The sequence below is a fragment of the Nerophis ophidion genome, linkage group LG09 (assembly GCF_033978795.1).
Source record: "Nerophis ophidion isolate RoL-2023_Sa linkage group LG09, RoL_Noph_v1.0, whole genome shotgun sequence".
NCBI classification, from domain to species: Eukaryota; Metazoa; Chordata; class Actinopteri; order Syngnathiformes; family Syngnathidae; genus Nerophis; species Nerophis ophidion.
Window position 1 is genome coordinate 66,581,169 of NC_084619.1, and position 14,404 is coordinate 66,595,572.

Consider the following 14,404-nt stretch of genomic DNA (forward strand, 5'->3'; position numbering starts at 1 on the left):
CCATCATATTGCAGTCTACACATATCTCTTGTGTGACTGCCATCATATTACAGTCCACACGTATCTCTTCTGTGTGACTACCATCGTATTGCAGTCTACACGTATCTCTTATGTGTGACTGCCATCATATTGCAGTCTAAATGTATCTCTTATGTGTGACTGCCATCATATTGCAGTCTACACGTATCTCTTATGTGTGTCTGCCATCATATTGCAGTCTACACGTATCTCTTATGTGTGACTGCCATCATATTGCAGTTTAAACATATCTCTTGTGTGTGACTGCCATCATATTACAGTTTACACGTATCTCTAATGTGTGACTGCCATCATATTGCAGTCTACACATATCTCTTATGTGTGACTGCCATCATATTGCAGTCTACACGTCTTTTATGTGTGTCTGCCATCATATTGCAGTTTAAACATATCTCTTGTGTGTGACTGCCATCATATTACAGTTTACACGTATCTCTAATGTGTGACTGCCATCATATTGCAGTCTACACGTCTTTTATGTGTGACTGCCATCATATTGCAGTCTACACATATATCTTATGTGTGACTGCCATCATATTGCAGTCCACACGTATCTCTTATGTGTGACTGCCATCGTAGTGCAGTCCACACCTATCTCTTATGTTTGACTGCCATCATATTGCAGTCTGGACATATCTCTTATGTGCAACTGCCATCGTAGTGCAGTCCACACCTATCTCTTATGTTTGACTGCCATCTACTGTTCACACTTATCATTACACCATTTTCCAAATAAAATAGCTTTGCTCTCACTTCGCATTTCCATCTTCCACGTCTTACAATCGGCTTGATCAAACGCCCCCTTCCTTTTTGGCTCATCAACATCTGTTTTAAACGCGGCGTGGACCGCCGTGTTTGTACGCTCGCACCGGAGTTATTTATAGGCCATCCATCACGCTGGTAGTGACAGCTCGCTAGTCAACCTGCACGGGCGAGGACGACAACAGCTGTCTGAGCCGGTCGCCACACACACACACTCACACACACACACACACACACACACACACACACACACACACACACACACACACACACACACACACACACACACACACACACACACACACACACACACACACCAGCAGACAGTGCCATCGCCTTAACAAGGTGGTTACTTGAACGCCTCATTGTCCCTACTGCCGCCACACCGCCACGTTCCTTCATCGCGTCTGTCAATCTCGTTAAAAATCTCCTCATAAAGGAGTGGAAAAAGGGCTTAATTGTATGTGCTGAAGGTAATCAGGTCATGTTTGATTGTTCCGGCAGCTTCATTATCAGATAGTACCGTGTCTAGGGTGGCATAGCTCGGTTGGTAGAGTGGCCGTGCCAGCAACTTAAGGGGTTGCAGGTTCGATTCCCGCTTCCGTCATCTTAGTCACTGCCGTTGTGTCCTTGGGCAAGACACTTTACCCAGCTGCTCCCAGTGCCACCCACACTGGTTTAAATGTAACTTAGATATTGGGTGTCACTATGTAAAGCGCTTTGAGTCAGTAGAGAAAAGCGCTATATAAATATAATTATCTTCACATTCACTTCACAATTCCGGGAATATTCACAGTTGGAAACTTTCCATGGGAATGAATGGGAATAAACATTGAATGCAACATGCTGGCTCTTGAAGCATGATTAGTAGCTAAAACAACCTGATTTCATGCAAATTCAGTAGAATTTTAACCCTGCACTGTGCATTCCTCAAATGTTTGCATGCATGTCTGCCTATTTTGACCACAAAATGTTTATATTTATGTATTTATATGATGGTTTGTATAAATCACCCCAAATTTCCTGTTACTTTCCATTTGGGGGCGGCATGGCGTAGTGGGTAGAGCGGCCGTGCCAGAAACCTGAGGGTTGCAGGTTCGCTTCCCACCTATTGACATTCAAAATCGCTGCCGTTGTGTCTTTGGGCAGGACACTTTACCCTTTGCCCCCGGTGCCGCTCACACTGGTGAATTAATGATAGGTGGTGGTCGGAGGGGCCGTAGGCACAAACTGGCAGCCACGATTCCGTCAGTCTACCCCAGGGCAGCTGTGGCTACAGATGTAGCTTACCACCACCAGTTGTGAATGAATAATGGGTTCCCACTTCTCTGTGAGCGCTTTGAGTATCTAACAATAGAAAAGCGTGATATAAATCTAATCCATTATTATTATTATTATTATTAATTCCTGTTAATGTTATGGTTTACCGAGTGGAGGTGACGGCACACTGACATCAGGGGGAAGTAATGTCCAAAGATTTATTATACATGTGGTAAATATATAAACATATATACAGTAATAATAATAATTAAAAATACTAATAAACTATAGAATGGTGTGTGACAAAATCCAAGAGTGTATGTGTGTGACTATGTGTGCAGATTAACCGTTAAGTGTTACCGTAAATGTTGAATGAGGAGCGAAGGAACGAGGCAGTCCATGGGGCATGCAGGGGATCCGGGGCGGGAGAGAGGTTTTCAGAGTCTTGGGGCGAGTGAGGAGTCAGAGGAACGAGGGAGGCGGTCGGAATCCAGGGAAAACAGAAGGAAAACACTGCTGAAACACGGGAGAAGACAAAGGACACATCAAGCCACGGAGAGGAAACAAAAATAGAGCATAAAGCTTCGCTTACGGTTCACCATATGAGAAACTGAGTTCCCGCCAGGATCCCTGGGTCCACTGGTCTTTTAAGCAGCTCGCCCTCATCAATTCCAGGTGTGTAGAAATGCAATCGTCTGCAGGCTTGTAGCTGCGTGGGCGTGCTGCTCTCAGCGCGAGCAGGGGCGTGTCCGAGTGTGCTGTCAGCTGAAAGAGCGCATGTGGGCGTGGCCCGCGGTGCGCTCGTCATGAGGCACGGATGAGGACCCATTGGAATGCGCCCTGGCCGTGACAGTTAATTCCCCATAATTCACATTAATTCCCTTGACAAAGTTGTTGCCATTCGAATGCATCTCTACGGAGGTGTTTAGGGAAAGTCCGACCGGCAGTAGGCCACGGGGAAGACCCAGGACACGTTGGGAGGACTATGTCTCCCGGCTGGCCTGGGAACGCCTCGGGATCCCCCTGGAAGAGCTGGAAGTCTGGGCTTCCCTGCTTAGGCTGCTGCCCCCACGACCCAACCACGGATAAGCGGAAGAAAATGGATGGAAGGACGGATTTACTATGACAGTTATACTGTCATATTGAGTAAAAAAAACTAACTTTTGTAGTAAAACTCACAAAGATGCATTTTTCCAGGCATTATTAGCCATTTTGCATGTGTGGTTTAAGAGTTATGTTTAAATAACTTGTTAATGTTTGTATTTGCAAACGTTACAAAAACTACTGATTCTAGTAAAACTAAAATAAATACAATATTACAGGCATTTTTAGACCTAATGCATGTTTGGTTTTGGAGTTATGTTTATACAACTTTCAGATTTAGTATGACAGTTGCACTGTCATATTGAGTAAAAAAACTAACTTGTGTCCAACTTTGAATAATCAAAAAAATGATCAATATTTTCAAACTTCCAAATGTATTTATTTATTTCCTCACTCCCCATTGTTTACCTGTATCCCACCTTTTTTGTAAGGGACGCCGTAAGTTGGCAGACCCGTCAGCGATCCTGTTCTGTCTCCCTGTAAGTGTTTCTCTGATCTTGAATGGGATTGTGCTGCAAATGTTTTAATTTTAATTTCCCCTCTGGGATTAGTAAAATATTTCTCATTATGATTCTGATTCCCGAGTTTAACTTCCCGTGGTAAATTTATGGAAAGTTTCCGTAAATTTACCTAAAACTTTCCACCCCTTTGCAACTCTAACTGGGTCACATATGCAGGACTGCAAAGGGGTGGAAAGTTTACGGTAAATTTCCGGAAACTTTCCAGAAATTTACCCGGGGAAATTAAGTTTGGGAAGTTTGGAAATTTTGACCAATTTTTTTGATGATTTAAAGTTGGACGCCGGCCATCTTATTGTGTAGAATAAGATTAGAAGCTTGCAAAAGGCTAATGCAATGCCACTCACAAATATAAATACAAATCCCGTTTCCATATGAGTTGGGAAATTGTGTTAGATGTAAATATAAACAGAATACAATGATTTGCAAATCATTTTCAACCCATATTCAGTTGAATATGCAACAAAGACAACATATTTGATGTTCAAACTCATAAACTGATTGTTTTTTTTTGCAAATAATAATTAACTTAGAATTTCATGGCTGCAACACGTGCCAAAGTAGTTGGGAAAGGGCATGTTCACCACTGTGTTACATCACCTTTTCTTTTAACAACACTCAATAAACGTTTGGGAACTGAGGAAACTAATTGTTGAAGCTTTGAAAGTGAAATTCTTTCCCATTCTTGTTTTATGTAGAGCTTCAGTCGTTCAACAGTCCGGGGTCTCCGCTGTCGTATTTTACGTTTCATAATGCGCCACACATTTTCCATGGGAGACAGGTCCGGACTGCAGGCGGGCCAGGAAAGTACCTACACTCTTTTTTTTACGAAGCCACGCTGTTGTAACACGTGCTGAATGTGGCTTGGCATTGTCTTGCTGTAATAAGCAGGGGCGTCCAGGAAAACGACGGCGCTTAGATGGTAGGATATGTTGTTCCAAAACCTGTATGTACCTTTCAGCATTAATGGTGCTTTCACAGATGTGTAAGTTACCCATGCCTTGGGCACTAATGCACCCCCATACCATCACAGATGCTGGCTTTTGAACTTTGCGTCGACAACAGTCTGGTTGGTTTGCTTCCCTTTGTCCTGATGACACTTTGTCAAATATTTCCAAAAACAATTTGAAATGTGGACTCGTCAGACCACAGAACACTTTTCCACTTTGCATCAGTCCATCTTGGATGATCTCGGGCCCAGAGAAGCCGGCTGCGTTTCTGGATGTTGTTGATAAATGGCTTTCGCTTTGCATAGTGGAGCTTTAACTTGCACTTACAGATGTAGCGAAAAACTGTATTTAGTGACAGTGGTTTTCTAAAGTGTTCCTGAACCCATGTGGTGATATCCTTTAGAGATTGATGCCGGTTTTTGGTACAGTGCCGTCTGAGGGATCGAAGGTCACGGTCATTCAATGTTGGTTTCCGGCTATGGCGCTTACGTGGTGTGATTTCTCCAGATTCTCTGAACCTTTTGATGATACTATGGACCATAGATGTTGAAATCCCTAAATTTCTTGCAATTGCACTTTGAGAAACGTTGTTCTTAAACTGTTTGACTATTTGCTCATGCAGTTGTGGACAAAGGGGTGTACCTCGCCCCATCCTTTCTTGCGAAAGACTGAGCATTTTTTGGGAAGCTGTTTTTATACCCAATCATGGCACCCACCTGTTCCCAATTAGCCTGCACACCTGTGAGATTTTCCCAATAAGTGTTTGATGAGCATTCCTCAACTTTATCAGTATTTATTGCCACCTTTCCCAACTTCTTTGTCATGTGTTGCTGGCATCAAATTCTCAAGTTAATGATTATTTGCAAAAAAATTTTTTTTTTATCAGTTTGAACATCAAATATGTTGTCTTTGTAGCATATTCAACTGAATATGGGTTGAAAATGATTTGCAAATCATTGTATTCTGTTTATATTTACATTTAACACAATTTTCCCCCCTCAAATGGAAACGGGGTTTGTACATAAACCTAGCTAGCTCGAGATATTGGCCCCCAAAGTCAGGAACAGCTAACTAGCTTGAGTGGAAGTCTACAGTTATACAGAAACAAGCAATTGAACGTAAATAGCACAGACCAAATATATTTAGCCCGGTAATATCATCAACACTTACCTGACTGGATGAAGTCTTCGGGCTCAAATACTAGAACATAAGTAGTGTGTAGCATGCTGGCAATTATCTGGGCATGTGATTGAGGAATGCACACTTCAGGGTTAAAATTCTACTGAATTTGCATTAAATCTGGTTGTTTTTAGCTAATAATCATGTTGCATGATCCCGCATGTTGCATTCAACATCTGCATGAGAGGATGAATGGAGGTCGAGACCTCAGCCATGAATGTGAATGAGACGCGTGGAGATAATTCCCACTCGTCACTATGGAAACAAAGGAGAGTGTTTACTGCGGGCAGTGTGTGACACATCCTGGCTTGGTATGTATGACCAGGCCTCCTCCTACTGCTAACAGACGCTGGCCGAGGACGGTGAGCACGTTCTCGGGAAATGAGAGGACGTTAAAGAAAAGATGTGTACTTTATTTTGAATACCGAGAAAAACAACATCTCCCTCGCTAAAGAGTGTTACACTCGGTACGTGTCCATGCACTCAATTAGTCCGATTTATCACAAAGTGTGGCTCTGAAGAAGCATGGAAACACCTTAATCTGATCACTTTGGTTAAGCTCGTCTCCATACCAATATTTTGGTACTTTTCGGTACTTTTCTAAATAAAGGGGACCACAAAAAATGTCTTTTTTTGAACAAAAAAAAATCTTAGTGTACATGAAACATATGTTTACTATTGTATTTTAGTCCTTAAATAAAATGTTGAACATACTAGACAACTTGTCTTTTAGGAGTAAGTAAACAAACACCCATCCATCCATTTTCTACCGCTTATTCCCGTTCGGGGTCGCTGGCGCCTATCTCAGCTACAATCGGGCGGAAGGCGGGGTACACCCTGGACAAGTCGTCACGTCATCGCAGGGCCAACACAGATAGACAGACAACATTCACACTCACATTCACACACTAGGGCCAATTTAGTGTTGCCAATCAACCTATCCCCAGGTGCATGTCTTTGGAGGTGGGAGGAGCCTATCCCCAGGTGCATGTCTTTGGAGGTGGGAGGGGCCTATCCCCAGGTGCATGTCTTTGGAAGTGGGAGGAAGCCGGAGTACCCGGAGGGAACCCACGCATTCACGGGGAGAACATGCAAACTCCACACAGAAAGATCCCGAGCCTGGATTTGAACCCAGGACCTTCGTATTGTGAGGCAGACGCACTAACCCCTCTTCCACCGTGAAGCCCAGTAAACAAACAAATACTCCTAATTAGTCTATGGAGTAACATATTGTGTCATTTATACACCTATTATTTTGTCTACATTATGAGGGACAAACTGTAAAAAAAATTATTATTACTCTACTTGTTCATTTCGTGTTTTTTCCATTTTTTTTCCTAATGTTGATCTAGAGCAGGGGTCAGCAACCTTTTTGAAACCTAGAGCTACTTCTTGGGTACTGATTAATGCGAAGGGCTACCAGTTTGATACACACTTAAATCAATTGCCAGAAATAGCCAATTCACTCAATTTACCTTTAGTAAATAAATCTATATATACGTTAAAAAAATGGGTATTTCTGTCCGTCATTCCGTCGTACATTTTTTTTCCTTTTACAGAAGGTTTTTTGTAGGGAATAAATGTTGTAAAAAACACTTAATTGAACGGTTTCAAAGAGGGGAAAACACGAAAAAAATGAAAATTAAATTTTGAAACATAGTTAATCTTCAATTTCGACTCTTTTAAAATTCAAAATTCAACTGAAAAAAATGAAGAGAAAAACTAGCCAATTTGAATCTTTTTGAAAAATTTAAAATAATTTATGGAACATCATTAGTAATTTTTCCTGATTAAGATTAATTTTAGAATTTTGATGACATGTTTTAAATAGGTTAAAATCCAATCTGCACTTTGTTAGAATATATAACAAATTGGACCAAGCTATATTTCTAACAAAGACAAATCAATATTTCTTCTAGATATTCCGGAACCAAAATTTTAAAAGAAATTCAAAAGACTTTGAAAGAAGATTTAAATTTGGTTCTACAGATTTTCTAGATTTGCCAGAATAATTTTTTGGGAATTTTACGCATAATAGGTTTGAAAAAATATTTCACAAATATTCTTCGTCGAAAAAACAGAAGCTAAAATGAAAAATTTAATTCAAATGTATTTATTATTCTTTACAATTAAAAAAAAATAATTTACTTGAACATTGATTTAAATTGTCAGGAAAGAAGAGGAAGAAATTTAATAGGTAAAAAGGTATATGTGTTTAAAAATCCTAAAATAATTTTTAAGGTTGTATTTTTTTCTCTAAAATTGTCTTTCTGAAAGTTATAAGAAGCAAAGTAAAAAAATGAATGGATTTATTTAAACAAGTGAGCTATTTTTAAAACAGGCCAGCGGGCGACTCATCTGGTCCTTACGGGCGACCTGGTGCCCGCGTTGGTGACCCCTGATCTAGACATTTAAAACTTGAATAATAATGAAAATAATAATACTAAATAATGACACATTTTTAATATTTTTTTTTGACCAAAACCCTTTGGGGTCCCCGTGATCATAACTGAGTGGAGGCCAAAATGTTCATTTTTTATACATACAGTGGGGCAAAAAAGTATTTAGTCAGCCAGCGATTGTGCAAGTTTTCCCACTTCAAATGATGACAGAGGTCTGTAATTTTCATCATAGGTACACTTCAACTGTGAGGGACAGAATGTGAAAAAAAAATCCAGGAATTCACATTGGAGGAATTTTAAAGAATTTATTTGTAAATTATGGTGGAAAATAAGTATTTGGTCAACCATTCAAAGCTCTCACTGATGGAAGGAGGTTTTGGCTCAAAATCTCACGATACATGGCCCCATTCATTCTTTTTGACATTTTATTTTGATAAATGTGCTTTTCATGATGGTATCCTTACATCACACTCAAATTTTTAAGCGCAGGCCTAAAATGTACCGCATGCCTTTGGTAAGCGCCGGAATGAGAAGAGGTTTTAAATTAATTAGCGCCCCGGCGGCAATTCAAGGAAATACGGTAAATCTAAACCGGTATAGCTCGGTTTGGTAGAGCGGCCGTGCCAGCAATTTGAGGGTTCCAGGTTCGATCCCTGCTTCCGCCATCCTAGTCACTGCCGTTATGTCCTTGGGCTCAATCGTCCTGTCCCCTTAGCAGAAAAAGCATGATGTTTCCACCCCCATGCTTCACAGTAGGTATGGTGTTCTTGGCATGCAACTCAGTATTCCTCTTCCTCCAAACACGACGAGTTGAGTTGATACCAAAATGGATACATGGATGATACAGCAGAGGATTTGGAGAATGTCATGTGGTCAGATGAAACCAAAATAGAGTTTTTTGGTATACACTTTGGAGGAAGAAGAATATGGAGTTGCATCCCAAGAACACCATACCTACTGTGAAGCATGGTGGTGGAAACATCATGCTTTGGGGCTGTTTTTCTGCTAAGGGGACAGGACGATTGATCCGTGTTAAGGAAAGAATGAATGAGATTTTGAGCCAAAACCACCTTCCATCAGTGAGAGCTTTGAATGGTTGACCAAATATTTATTTTCCACCATAATTTACAAATAAATTCTTTAAAATTCCTGGATTTTTTTTTCTACATTCTGTCTCTCACAGTTGAAGTGTACCTATGATGAAAATTACAGACCTATGTCATCATTTTAAGAGGGAGAACTTGCACAATCGGTGACTGACTAAATACTTTTTGGCCCCACTGTATAATGTATTGGTTTTTAAAATAAAAAATGATGAAAATGGCCGCCGGCTTGCTTTGATTTTTCAGTGTGCGGCCCTCAGTGGAAAAAGTTTGGACACCCCTGTTGTATACAGTTCCAGACAGGAATGGTAGCCACGTCCCCTTCCTAGTCTTTTTTTGGGGGGAGGAGGCCTTATTTATAGCCCTGTGCGACAGGGTAGGCTCAGGGAAAGCGAGGCGGACCAGAAGAGTCCCGTTAAAGTCCAGCCCAGGAGGGTGGGCACTCTGCAACTGTTTGTTGTGCTCCAGAGTCCCTGCCGGTCCGGCCTTCCTTCCCTCCCTCCGTCCCTCCCTAAGACGTCTTGATGACTCTGCCACACAACAGGAAGAAGAAGACCGGGCCTAATCGGAACCGGACCACTGGCCTAAGCTTGTGGATGAAAGGGAGCCCCCACAGTTTCCCCTTCCTTCGGACTCCAAGATTCTTCTCTCTTGCGGAGTTCCCAGAACACGCAGCCTGACAACGTGGACCAAGGCCAGTAAGGGTGGACATTTTGCTGGTTGGATCCTCCCCGACTTGGATTCTACCCCCATTGTTTGGCTGCCTCAATGACGTGTATTGTGCAAGTGAGAAGAGCTGCGTGCGGACACTTTGGGTAAAATATTTCAAGCAGCAGCATTTTTGAGAGTGTCCGCCCTCAATCTGGGAGGTCGTGAGTTCAAACCCCGGTTGAGTCATACCAAAGGCTATAAAAATGGGAGCCATTACCTCCCTGCTTGGCACTCAGCATCAAGGGTTGGAATTGGGGGTTAAATCAGCCAAAAGTTATTCCCGGGCGCGGCCACCGCTGCTGCTCACTGCTCCCCTCACCTCCCAGGGGGTGATCAAAGGTGATGGGTCAAATGCGGAGAATAATTTGGCCACACCTAGTGTGTGTGTATCAATCATTGCTACTTTAACTTCATTGTTGCTACCTTTTTGTTGTTGTTTGAGTGTGTGTGTGTGAATTATATTTACATAGCGCTTTTCTCTAGTGACTCAAAGCACTTCTACATAGTGAAACCCAATATCTAAGTTACATTAAAACCAGTGTGGGTGGCACTGGGAGCAGGTGGGTAAAGTGTGTTGCCCAAGTACATAACGGCAGTGACTAGGATGGCGGAAGCAGGGATCGAACCTGGAACCCTCAAATTGCTGGCACGGCCGCTCTACCAAACCGAGCTATACCGGTTTGGATTTACCGTATTTCCTTGAATTGCCGCCGGGGCGCTAATTAATTTAAATCATCTTCCCATTCCGGCGCTTACCAAAGGCATGCGGTAAATTTAGGCCTATGCTTGAAAATTTGAGTGTGATGTAAGGATACCATCATGAAAAGCACATTTATTTAAAAAAAAAAAGTCAAAAATGCATAATAGAGAAGGAATAAAAACATATATAAGTCTCATTTTGGGGGGACATTTATTTGATAAAATCCAACACCAAGAATAGACATTTGAAAGGCAGTTTAAAATAGGCCTGCGCTTATAAATTTGAGTGTGATGTAAGGATACCATCATGAAAAGCACATTTAATGAAAAAAAATTCCGAAAATGCATAATAAAGAAGGAAAAAAAACATATATATAAGTCTCATTTTTAGGGGAAATTTATTTGATAAAATCCAACACCAAGAATAGACATTTGAAAGGCATTTTAAAATAGGCCTGCGTTATAAATTTGAGTGTGATGTAAGGATACCATCATGAAAAGCACATTTAATGAAAAAAAATTCCGAAAATGCATAATAAAGAAGGAAAAAAAACATATATAAGTCTCATTTTGGGGGGAAATTTATTTGATAAAATCCAACACCAAGAATAGACATTTGAAAGGCAGTTTAAAATAGGCCTGCGCTTATAAATTTGAGTGTGATGTAAGGATACCATCATGAAAAGCACATTTATTTAAAAAAAAAAAAAGTCAAAAATGCATAATAGAGAAGGAATAAAAACATATATAAGTCTCATTTTGGGGGGACATTTATTTGATAAAATCCAACACCAAGAATAGACATTTGAAAGGCAGTTTAAAATAGGCCTGCGCTTATAAATTTGAGTGTGATGTAAGGATACCATCATGAAAAGCACATTTAATGAAAAAAAATTCCGAAAATGCATAATAAAGAAGGAAAAAAAACATATATATAAGTCTCATTTTTAGGGGAAATTTATTTGATAAAATCCAACACCAAGAATAGACATTTGAAAGGCAGTTTAAAATAGGCCTGCGTTATAAATTTGAGTGTGATGTAAGGATACCATCATGAAAAGCACATTTAATGAAAAAAAATTCCGAAAATGCATAATAAAGAAGGAAAAAAAACATATATAAGTCTCATTTTTGGGGGAAATTTATTTGATAAAATCCAACACCAAGAATAGACATTTGAAAGGCAGTTTAAAATAGGCCTGCGCTTATAAATTTGAGTGTGATGTAAGGATACCATCATGAAAAGCACATTTATTTAAAAAAAAAGTCAAAAATGCATAATAGAGAAGGAATAAAAACATATGTAAGTCTCATTTTGGGGGGAAATTTATTTGATAAAATCCAACACCAAGAATAGACATTTGAAAGGCAGTTTAAAATAGGCCTGCGCTTATAAATTTGAGTGTGATGTAAGGATACCATCATGAAAAGCACATTTAATGAAAAAAAATTCCGAAAATGCATAATAAAGAAGGAAAACAAACCTATATAAGTCTCATTTTTGGGGGAAATTTATTTGATGAAATCCAACACCAATAATAGACATTTGAAAGGCAATTTAAAATAGGCCTGTGCTTATAAATTTGAGTGTGATGTAAGGATACCATCATGAAAAGCACATTTAATGAAATAAAATTCTGAAAATGCATAATAAAGAAGGAAAACAAACATATATAAGTCTCATTTTTGGGGGAAATTTATTTGATAAAATCCAACACCAAGAATAGACATTTGAAAGGCAGTTTAAAATAGGCCTGCGCTTATAAATTTGAGTGTGATGTAAGGATACCATCATGAAAAGCACATTTATTGAAAAAAATGTCAAAAATGCATAATAGAGAAGGAAAAAAAAACATATATAAGTCTCATTTTTGGGGGGAAATTTATTTGATAAAATCTAGCACCAAGAATAGACATTTGAAAGGCAGTTTAAAATAGGCCTGCGCTTATAAATTTGAGTGTGATGTAAGGATACCATCATGAAAAGCACATTTAATGAAAAAAAAATCCGAAAATACATAATAAAGAAGGAAAAAAAAACATATATAAGTCTCATTTTTGGGGGAAATTTATTTGATAAAATCCAACACCAAGAATAGACATTTGAAAGGCAGTTTAAAATAGGCCTGCGTTTATAAATTTGAGTGTGATGTAAGGATACCATCATGAAAAGCACATTTAATTAAAAAAAACGTTATTATGGTCTTACCTTTACTTATAAATGAAGTCCATGCGCAGCTCCTTCTGATCAAAAGCATCCATAACTTGTTTATAGAAGTCTTCCTTATCTTTCTTCAGTTTTAAAAGTCTCTCTGTCTCAATGGAGATCTTCCTTTATTACCTCCTGCTTTGATTGAAAGTCCAGTTTAGAAAACTGTTTCATTTTAGATATGTAATCCTCCATGTTAAAAGTGCAAGCGAGAGGAAAAAAATAAACGATCGCTGCTCACTCTTGCTGCTTGTTGTCACTTCTTCTGCAGCCGAGTAGTCGCAAGAAGGATTACTAGCGCCCTCTACCACCAGGAGGCGGGAGTCATTTAATGACTCATATTTGACACACGCAGCTACGGTATATTAATAAAACATAGCTGCTTACTGTTCTTTTTAGCATATTCAATAGCTTGGACCTTAAATCCTACTGAATAGATCTTAATCTTCTTCCCTTTTTGCGATTTCAAATGATTGAAATCCGCCTCCTCCATTTTGAAAATGATGACAGGTGAAGTGTCACTCGTGACGTGACGAGTTTGACCCGGTGGAAATTCTAGGCATATGCTAATTATTTGGCGAAACAAGTTTGACCCGGCAGTAATTCTAGCTAGGCGCCAATTCAAAGAAATACGTTAGTTCAAGACTTACGGTCATTAGAAAACATCATATTGGCAGCTACACTTTCCATCTTAATCATTTAAAAATATTATTTGGGAATGTCCGGCAGGCCAGATTGAAAAGCTTAACGGCCTTACTTTGCCCAGGGCTGTTCAAGAGGTAGTCACCTGAAAGGGTCATAGATTGCATGCCTTCAGTGACAAATGAGAAGGTGTGTGCAAACTTTTGGCCCGTACTGTACATAAGACTCTTTAGCCACGGGCTATTGGCAACCCTCGTCCCCAGTTAAGCTTTTGAAGAAAAGTTCAGAAAAGTGAAAAACACTTATAAAAAGATTAAGAGAGGCACAAAATAATTGCATACTACACCAAGTTCTAGTGCTCACACCTCTGATTTTCCTTAAGCCACTTTTTCTGTTTTGTGGAGAAAATGTCTGACTGTGACTTTAACTCCAGTGGCAAAGACTTCCACAGATGTGAGACTTTCACTGATAACGTAGAATGGTCCGGCACCTTTTCACTCTACAGCTATAGTCTGCACACATTCACTACGGTATCTTTGTATTTCTTTACGCATCGCTGTCAGGTTCAAACACAGAACTAGCTATTAAACAGGACAAGAAGCAAGGAATCAAACAGAGACAGGTTTGAATTTAGATCATGAGGAGATCGAGTGGACCTGCACCCTCGTACTTGGTCACCCCACGCTCTGATTAAAAAGTTCCAGCCCCTCCCTATTTATTTGGGCATTCCCTGATTACATAGCTGAAGCTGCTTCTAAGGGGAAGGGTCACATTAAGCAGCATCCCAGCACTGGGTCATAAAAAGTTAAAACAAAATGTGCTTGGA

At 39.9% G+C, this 14,404-nt stretch overlaps 1 protein-coding gene across 9 annotated transcripts in view; it reads left to right on the forward strand.

Moving 5' to 3' along the window:
* The window catches only part of ccser2a (coiled-coil serine-rich protein 2a), a 151,015-nt gene that overhangs the window by 71,112 nt on the left and 65,499 nt on the right, over positions 1–14,404 (forward strand). The gene's annotated exons all lie outside the window — the stretch shown is intronic.